This window comes from Cheilinus undulatus, linkage group 7 (genome assembly GCF_018320785.1).
Source record: "Cheilinus undulatus linkage group 7, ASM1832078v1, whole genome shotgun sequence".
Lineage (NCBI taxonomy): Eukaryota > Metazoa > Chordata > Actinopteri > Labriformes > Labridae > Cheilinus > Cheilinus undulatus.
In genome coordinates, this window is record NC_054871.1 from 26,279,265 (window position 1) to 26,290,089 (window position 10,825).

Consider the following 10,825-nt stretch of genomic DNA (forward strand, 5'->3'; position numbering starts at 1 on the left):
TGCCTTTATTGGTTATATTTCCATGGCTGATATCCAGATAGTGCACAGGCAAAGCACTGTTTCAAGTGAACTTTTGGTGCAAGATAGGTAGAGAGAAAGGGAGGGGAGTGAGAGAGAGAGAAGTAAGCAGCAGGCACGGTTCACGAATGATTTGGACTGATGCGAAATTTATCATGAAATTGAACCTTAAAATGACAGACGAAAGTTTAGAGGATAAAATGACTCAGAACAACAGTTTCAGTTTGAACCTTTAGAAGATAAATCCACCTGATAGTAGAAAAGGAATCTGGAAAGAATGCATCTCTTCAATTCAGTCTTTCTTGCTTTGCGGGTTCTGAGAACAAATTTTGGCCTTAATCTATGATACTCTGGTAAAAATTCACAGACTAGGCAACATGGTGTTTAAAATTACCTTTTGGTGTGTGGGGAAGAGAGTTAGAGAGCAGGTGAGCTGCAGCTACAGCTCTGAAGAGTCAAACAATTATCTAAACCAGTGGTCCTTGACAGGTAGGTCAGGACCCAAAAGTGGGTCGTGGAGCTGTTGTCAGCGGGCCAAAAATGTGAGCCTGGAAAAGAAACTGTGTCAGAACATCTATGAAGAGACAGAGCAAAGTGTTTTGCTCCAACTCTTAGTTGTGTCACGTTTTGTACCATCTGAGGTCCAAACTGAACTGTTTATCATTAAATTTATCTGATTGGTTGAAAAGTATCAGAAATTTGGGTTATGATTTTTCATGAAGTAGATGGTGTAGGGTCTGAGTACCACTACTCAAACTTGGACAGATGTAAAAACGTAGAATTGAAACTGTTCCAAAAAAATAAAAGATGAGTTGTTATTAAAGTCAGTGTGCAGACACGACTGACTCAACATGAAATTTCTTTTTGAATGTGAACGAATTTTGACAAAAAATGCGCTCAGTGTGCAAACTCTTTTTCCTCAGTATCATTTAAATGGCTGAATTACAACATGACATTGTGTGCCAATAAAGGAATTAGCCATTCTGAGCAAATATGTTTTTAAACCAGGTGGTAAACTTGTTTGTATCTGCTGTCAAAATGAGTATTTTAATATGAGTTTCAGTGGGATACCTGGGGTTTTGCAGCCAGCCTCTAGAGGACATTTAAGGAACTGCAGTTGTATGAACTTGTGCATTGGATTATTTTTCAATGCTGGAGGTTGCGCTGGGTTTGTTTCACAATGCCCCAGACAGTAGGAAGGGTGCAATGGTTTAGATCAGTGTTTCGAAGCTGGTTTAGCTTTAGGACCTACTATCACCACCTTAATGACACAAATTTCTTAAAATTATTCATCCTAATCATTTTTTAGGAAAAATGAAGAAGAAATACTGAGAATATTACAGAGTAAAAGCCTTTTAATATTGTGGTACAAACAGCTACGAATGAGCTGACAATGAATTATTTACAGTCAGACACATTCCTTTTCCCGCTACATCTGTATGCCCTGTTATTCCCTTCTATAAAGTCTTAGGTCATGTCTCCATGTATCATCCCTGCTGTCTAATAAATTCTGGAAAGGTTACAAAAAGGTTGACCCCTAAATGTCATGCTCTCAATCTGTCAATCATGGATGTTTTCCGCATTAAGATTGTGTTGAAAATGAGATGTTTACTTTAGTTTTTTACTATATTATTCACACTTACAAGCTAGCATATAACAAAACAGAGAATAAGATCTTAAGATATGTTATATTCATGAGTTTTACTGGATAAAATGCACAGATGCAGGTTAATAAAGATGTATGGCAGCCTTCACTGCTTAGGAATGCTTTAAAACAGACTCAAATCATTGATGAATACCTGCGACCCCAACCAAAGTGGCTGAGCACCAGCTGTAATGTAATAGCAGATCATTAGTGAGGTGGGAAAGGACACTGATAAGGCTTGACTTGCCTGGTTTCTCTTTCTAGTTATTTCAGCACTTTTGGGTTGAAGAGGCAGAACTAAGATGAACATCAAGGTGAGCAGCTTTGAAGCAGCATTATTCCCTTTTTAAATATAAGAAACAAAAATCCTTGTCAAGTAGTGTTTGTTTAAGCATAAGCTGGTTCTAGGTGGGAGACTTTTGACAAAATCTTTAAAGAATTAGTTTTTTAAAAGAAAAAAAAGGATCGTGTTTCTTAAAAATAAACAGAGCTACATTCCTGCAAATGTAACCCATGACTCATGCTTGTTCATATCTGCTGCCATCGCTTTAATAAAGTTATGTTTTTAAGACATTTCATGTTATTCTTTTTTAACTTTGCCAAAAAGGCCATGTTGTAGATGCTGTTTGTTTGTTTGTCAGTAGAATGATGGGTAAGGGGAGGATCTGGCTCATATTTCAGGCTGGGATCTAAAGTAGAAGTGACAATATTACCCAAATTGAATTTTTTAACTTTCATGAACACATCCAGACATGCTGTTTGTATTCGGTGTCCTTGAAGATTTGCATATAGCAGAAAACCGGACTATTGGCCCTGACAGAGGCCCCTCCAAATACCCTTTTGGTTTAAATTATACAGAAGATTTTCGGATCATCCTGTCACTAAAAATCATCTTTTGTTGTTCATGGTTCTGTTTTGCATATCAAGACCTATTTTCGTTGTCCTTTGCTGTTAATTTCTTCAGTATGCATTCTTTTTATCTGCTCTGGCATTAAGAGCACACCTGCATGTTAACTTAAAATGAATAATCTGACCTTTATAAAAATATCTAACGTAATTATTCTACTATGCAGGGTTTATTTGTTCTATTAACTTCCTCTGTTCTTCGATTTACAAGAGCAATAACCTCAGAAATTGCAGCCCTTTATGGTAAGAGGATGATGCCAATACTCAGTGTTGGTTTGTTGTCTGGGAGGTTACGTCTTATGACCTCAGGGTGTATTAAATACTTCCCTAGTGAAGCTGTGTGAGCCTTACACAACTGATGACATAACCTCCATCTGACTTTGTGTTTGCCTGTTAATTAAAGCTGTAAACAGGTGGGTGAGAGCGGCTTTGTAGCTGACTTTTTACTTGACAATCAAACTTCCTCACTTGAAGTTTAATGATGTTTACCTCCTGTGGTGCCCTTCAAGGATGGAAATGTACCTTTAACTAAGCACACACAGATGATTGGAGGAATACTCAGCTGGTCATTGTATTAAACCTAGAGTTCTTTCTACTTTAAATCTTCAACAGCAGAATTTCATTAATAAAACATTCCCATAATCCTCTTGGCAATCATAATGAACCAGAAGATTACTTATATTGTGCTTTGTTTTATATTAGCTTAATGCAAAATTAGGTTATGTGTTCTTTCATCAATAAATCAACTAAAGATTAAGTTTTGAAATTATTTTTTTTCTAAAAGCACACAAATTACAGCCAAAGAAGCTGAAAATGTCAATTTTCTGCTGCAGAGCTTTGTGATTTAACTCAAATTGGAAGTCAAGACTTTGATAGATTTCCAGTCAATACGAAGCCAAAGCTCCAAACTTCAGTACAGGTTTTCTTTACTTTGTGAGAGAAATCAAGTCTTTAGGACCATTTAACACAGTGGTCAAGCCTCAGGATCCACCATCAACTCAAAAAGGAACCAAGATGTCAGCTAATTTTCTATTATTCATATTGATTTAATAAAAAACAGTGCAGTTTGGCCCTGAGAGAGTACAAATGTGACAGAACAAAACAATTGTTGCAAGGCAAAGACCTGGGGAAAGCTACAAAGAAATTCTGCTGCACCGGAGGTTCCGAAGAGTACAGTGGCCTCCATAATTCTCAAGTGGAAGAAGTTTGGCACAACCAGGACTCTTCCAAGAGCTGGGCATCCAGCCAAACTGAACAATCGGGGGAGAAGGGCCTTCTTAAGGGAGGTGACCAAGAACCTGATGGTCACTCTGACTGAGCTCCAGAAGGTCAACCATCATTGCAGCCCTCCACCAATCTGAGATTTATGACAATGGCTAAATGGAAACCCTTCCTCATTGCAAAATACATGAAATGCCCAATACCATCCCAGCAGTGAAGCGCGGTGGTGGCAGCATCATGCTGTGGGGGTGGTTTTCAGCAGCAGGGACAGGAAGACTGGTCAGGGTTGAAGGAAGCTGAATGGCGCAAAGTACAGAGATAACCTCAATAAAAACCTGTTCCGTGCATCAGCTCCCCGGACTGGGCTGAAGGTTCACCTTCCAACATGACAATGGCCCTGAGGACACAGCCAAGACAACACAGGAGTGGTTTAGGGACAACTCTGTGAATGTCCTAGTGTGATCCAGCTAGAGCCCTGAATTGAACCCTATCAAACATCCCTGAACAGACCTGATAATGGTTGTTCACCAACAGTATCCATCTAAACTGACTGAGCTTGAGAGGATTTGCAAAGAAGAACGGCAGAAAATTCCCCAATCCAGGTGGGCAAAGCTCGTGTCATATTCAAAAAAGACTTGAGATTGTAATTGCTGCCAAAGGTGCTTCAACTAAGTACTGAGTAAGGGGTCTGAATACTTTTGTCAGTGTTATATCAATGTCAGTTTTTCTTTTTAGAGCATTTGCCAAAAAAACGAAGGTTCTGTTTCACTTTGATATTATGGGGTACTGAGTAGATTAATGAGAGAAAATGAATTTACTGTAGCAACATAAGGCTGCAACATAACAAAACTGAATTAAAGTGAAAGGGGTCTGAATACTGAATGCCCTGTAAATCAGTGAGGTCCAGCCGTCATTATTTTTCTCAGTGTGGTCCTCAGCGAACAACACTTAGCTTCCCCTACACTGTAGACATTTTTAAACATTTTTTTTCCAGGGACCCATTTAAAACTCCCTGAGAATGGCTCAGCAACCTACTTCTGGGTCCAGTCCCCCCTGTTGAGGACCAGAGTATTAATGTATGCACATCTGAAGACTAAACACAGTACAGCTCAGAACATTAGCTTTGTCAGTTGCTTTAAAAGCGATTCCAAAGCTAAACATTCAAACAAGCTCAACAATGTCATTTCAATGAAAACACAAACCCCTCTCAAGCTGACCATTTCAAAGTTTGAATCGAGTCCCGTGGTTTGGGACCCGACCGGCTCCTAGATCCTGAGTCTGGGAGGAGATGATTTATGGAGGATGAAGGATGAAAACATACAGTTCAGCCAAACAAATTTAGGTTCATGTTTCAGACTTGTCTCAGCCGTTTGCTTATTTGTTAAATATTGGACTCTGTGTTTGGGCACATTGTAAGAAATGTAAAAAAAGATAATTTTTTCCTGAATTGCTAATGACTCACACATTTTTGAAACATGGAAATAAGCCCAAACTAGGCATTGATGTTTTTCTTCTCTGTCTTTTGTTGTTTTTTTGTTTGTTTGAGATCATATTCATAAAATCCTGTTGAGTGCATCCTTTTTTAATATTCCTACAGTGTTTTAATTGAAAACAGATCTAAGCTCTCACATGATTGAAAAGTACAACTCTGCTTTTGGGTGCAGTGTAGAGGACCTTCAATGTAGCATTAAAATAAATGATTAGGTACCATGTTGGGTATTAGTATTCAACTTAAAACTTACACTGAGTATCACTGTGCAACTGCAGGCAAGTAAACTACCATAGCATCATCACAAACTTAGCCCTCAGTATAATACAGTCTGTTTCTTAATCCTGCAATGTCTGCTGCCCTCTGCTGGAAGACAGAGGTATCTGTTTGATTCAAAGAATGAGGTCAAGTCTTGTCCTCAAGGGAGACTTCCAATTACCCCAGCAACACCATTCTTACTGTACGCCTCTAGTTGTTGTGTTAGCCTGCTCCCAGATAGAGTGTGTTTAAAGAAGAGGAGGCCACACACTGTTGTCTTTAGAGCTTAGAGCTGGAGAGCCAACAGGCTTCACTCCGGGGGTCCCAGAGAGAGCGGACGCCAAAAACAACACACAAAAAGTATGAGAAACAACAGTGGAGAGCTCGAGGAATGCTCTGAGAGAGAAATTAATAGAGGGAGGGACAGCGGGACGTGGAGAAAAGAGGGGAAACGCAAAAAAGAGCGAGCACGTGAGAGCTTTCCAGCAGGCTTCCACAGGGAGCAGAGAACAGAGGCCCTGTTGTGGCTGCAGCCGACAAAACACCTGGCAGGGAGAAGGAGAAGGGGATGACAGAGAGTGTCAAAGCTCAGAGAGACCAGGAGGATATTAGACATAACAAGGATAAAGAGAGCTTGCATTAAGGAGGTTTGAGCGTCTGTGTGTGATGATGATGATGAAGGAGCAAAAATGAGAAAAACATGAAACCGTTGTCTGCAAAAATTACAATCTTGTTTGTCTTAGTAACCACAGTGTAACTCATGGGTATATTTACATGTGTGTTTCCTGCACATGTTGCCCTACGTTAGGGAAATAAGTGTGTAAGTGTGGGTGTGTGTTTATAAGAGCAGCCCCCCTTAGTGAGAGTAGATACTATTGCCCTTGGCCCTGGCTGAAACGTGACTGTGCTCCAGTCAGGTCCACAGCTCAGCCCAGATCAGCCGGGCTCAGAGCCGCCACTGCTGCCACTGTTGCTGCTGAGACACACTGGTTTCCTGTGCAGATTCCCCACCTCCCCGGCTGTGTTATTGTTGGCTCGGACAGAGGGGTCCACAGCTTGGGACCAGGGAGACCCCTGGTCCCTACTGCTCAAGGTTTGCAATAGCCAGAGAAAGCAGCTGGATAGTGGTAGTGGTTGTGTTTTCAGCTACAATAGCATTGTGGTTGTAAAAGTAGTAACATGTGACTATCCATCAGTCAGTCTGTTTAAACCTCAACATTTTGCTTCCAAATGAGATGTGTAAGAATCTACCGGATGAATTAAAAAAGGAATTTCATGTCGTCTTTTTTGTTACTTATGGAATCTTATCATGCAACAGTCCAGGACCTACATATCAATGAAAAGGCCCAAATTAGCATCCATTACCATTAATTACTTTGGATCATGACCAAACACCTACAAACTTATGAAGATTCCCATCACCCTTGGTTTACCCTTTTGTGCTAGTTAGCAAATAGTAGCAATTGTTTGATTAAAGTTACTGCATGTGTGGTGTGTAGACCTGTGTGTAACTTCAGACTGATTAAGCCAAGTTGCATCCAGCTGATTTCAAAGTCTTTGTGTAGTTTTACTTGGACTTAAGATAGCCCAGCTTGTCTTATGTTTGGTTTATACATATATATATATATATACAATGCTTAACACATTTATTAGACCACCACCCAAAGTAAGGTTTATGCCACAGCTGCCCTAAGTTAACAGCATTGGTAATTACCAAAATCTTTTTTTTTCATATGTTTCTGCAATGGGTAATACACCAATATGTAGAAGCTCTTTAACTGAAAGATATTTTAATGCTAAAATATAATTATCATTATTATCCATGAATTTTCAAATTTACTGATTTACAAAAGAACTGAAAAAAATAGTAAAGCACATTATTTTTTTCTTACTATGTCATATTATAGTTATTTACTTGCATTCCTGAAGAGAAAAATTACTTTTAGTGGTTGAATGTTATGCTTGATTAATTTCTGACTTCTCAGAGAAGCCCAGTGAGCCAGCTCAAGTTTAGGTATAAAAAGGTGAATTCAGTTTAAATTCCTCATTCCTGTTCAAAATGGTAAAACGTGGAGAGCTCACTGAAAATGAAAGAGTCCGCATTAAAGCACTTCATGATGCTGGATGGTCTCTGAGACAAATAGGGAAAGACAAAAGTGTTCTCACAGTGTGGTCAAGTATGCTTTGGAGTCAATTGCCAAGACTGGTACTTACAAAATGTGCCAAGGAAGAGGCAGGAAACCAAAGTTAACTGAAGCAGATGTCAGACACCTCAAGATTTGAAGTACTAGAGACAGAAAGAAGACCACTGCTGATCTTAGGGCAGAGATGAATGCCTCCAGATCAGAGTCTGAGAAAGTCTCCAGAATGACCATAAGCAGACAACTGAGGGCACAAGGCTTAAAGGGAAGAATAGCTGCTAAGAAGCCATTATTGAGGCGTGCAAACATCGAGAAATGCCTCAGATTTGCCAGGGAGCACAAACACTGGGCTGTTGATGACTGGAAGAAGGTACTCTGGACGGACGAGTCCAAGTTTGAACTCTTTGGTGGGCATTGTCGTGTTTATTTCCGCAGAAAAGCTGGAGAACGTTTTGATGCCAGATACATTGCACCCACAGTGAAACACAGTGGAGATTCCATTATGGTATGGGGTTCCATTTGTGGATACAGCGTGGGCAAGCTAGTGAAAATGGACGGTAACATGAACATGAATGTCTACCACAACATCTTGGTGCATCAAGGAATCCCTTCTGGACTGAATCTGATTGGTCGTGGGTTCATACACCAACAAGACAATGACCCCAAGCATACTTCAAAGCTGTGCAGAGACTATTTGACCAAGAAAAAGGAATCTGGAGTACTGGAACTGATGGACTTGCCAAGTCAAAGTCCGGATTTGAATCCTATTGAACAAATTTGGGATTTAGTAGATTCAAAGATTGATTGCACAAAAGTTTCATCTAAAGCAAGTCTGTGGGAACAGCTAGGAACTATTTGGAACTCAATAACAAAAGAGACTGTGGAAAAGTACATAAAAACAATGCCAGCAAGAATGCAAGCTGTTTTTGGTTATTATGTCTGAAAAAGGACTATTTAGTTGTTTCAGTTTGTTATTTGCCACATATATAACATTTTTAGTTCTAAACAAGTTTTTGAAAGATTTCTTAAATATTTATGTTTTCTCGTTTTATAGAAGCTTCTTTTAGATGTGAATGTCCTTGAATTCTTTAGCTAACTATCTCAGTGATGGCTTGTTTCAGAAGTTCTCTTGACATTTTGAGAGAAAGCAGCATTTATAGATGAGAAACACTATTTTATTTGCAATGAGTGAGAGTGTCGCCCTCTGGTGCCAGCAGGCATTGCCAAAAATAACCTGTATTCAGGTTTAAAGTGAGCTATCATGGGGGTGGGGCTGGGGCTGCAAAAGACCAGCAAACCAGATTACAAAATAAAGCCATGAAGGACATTAATAGGGCTCCACTTGGAGAATAAGACAAGGCAGCTGGCTTTCTGTGAGCATGAATAAATTATTCATTGAGACCAAGAGCCACATTTAAACATGGCTTGCAGTTGAATAAATGCTGTAGCCTCTTTTAACAACCTTTCTGGCTTTGTACATGTGCATCTGCTTTTGTGATTTGATTTAAAATGAACTGAACTTAGTGGCTCTCAAATGTGGTTTGTCATATCTTCTGTTTATTCTCCAGAATCCAAAGCAGTTGTGCAATACCTGAACTTGAGACATGTAGACTTGTCTGGGCTTATGCACTGTCAATTTGATTTAAAAAGCCACCTTTATAAAACATGGTCCTGTTTCAAACCAGTACTGATGCCACATTTGACACATGCTTTTTTTTTAATGTTTGTACATCTATCAGATTCAGTGGTTGGCTTTCTCGCTCTGTAATGCCTGTTTATGTTTGTGTATCTTTGCCCTCTATTCGTGTATATAAGGACAATAAAAGTATTTCCTACAACTGTCAGCCAGGACAACAAGCATGCAGTAGTAAGAGGACACACCCAGCCAGAGTGGCATGCCTTTGCTCTTTTGCATAGATGACAGCATCAAGGAAACACAGTTCCACCTGTCTTCTGGAGAACTTTCTATGTTTTCCTGTTGTGTAACGCTGATAATTAGAAAAAAGGCATCAAAGAGAAAAATGATCCTTGTAAAAGGTTGAAAATTTGTGTGTATTTGTGATTTTTTTTTTTTTTTGAAAACTCCTTGGTTATAGCAATGTAGATCCTATGTAGGCTAATCACCCTGCTGCAGGACCTGCCACACTTATCTCAAAAATTCCACAGCTGCAGACAGAAAAATCTCTTCATCTCTTGAACACCCTCATCAGTCACATGTCCAGGTTCATGTGCTCTGCCCTGAAGTCCTGCAACTTGAACAACAACCTTTAAAGTACAAATAAAAGAATCTGGCACACTTAGCAAATAATTTAGGCACTTCACTGATAGGTCCCTGCTTTGTTCTCAGAAGAGAATAAATCTGAAGTCTTTATTAAAGGAAAAGGTTACTGTCAGTATACTTAATTTACTTACATTTGTATAGAAAATCAAGCAAGTGCCAGTCCAGTGTGGAGAAATGAACTAGCACTTTTCACTTTCTCATTTTAAACTCTCAGATGTTAAAGATAATGTGAGCTGGGAAAATAATTCCTCTTTTACTACAACCACACACCCATCTTTACAGTATAACACCATAAAACTAGGATGGTAACTTCATCTCTGTGGGATAAGAAGAAGAATTTTGACACATTTTTTATAATATGCAAATGGAGATGCTGATCAGTTGTAATGTATACTAACAAATCCTGTAACCAGCTGCTGACAAACTGTACATGCTGATTCATATTTAAGGTTTTTGTAGTCCAAAGGGAATAAATAGTTTATTGTCTGCTCTACATAAACAGCTGCTGGGTGTATGTTCCTCTTGTGGCCTTTTTCTCTAAGTACTGTTAAAGTATGGTTGGAATGAAAGCCAGCATCATGTGAGCCTAGCCTCTAATCTTATCAGCTTTCCTAATGTTGTCCTCTTGTTGAAAATGATACATGAGAAACATGAAAAAAATCCCCCGTACTGCATTGCTTTGTCAACCAGCTTTGGTGTAGTTTCCTGAAACCACCCACTCCAGGAAGAATATGTGGCTTCCTCTCTGATGAGAACCTTTTGGTCTCAGCAACTTAAACCATTATTCATCTCACTTTATTACCTGTGTACCCAAGGGGCATGAATAGCATGACACAGTAGAGGCAATGATCATATGTGGTAAAGAT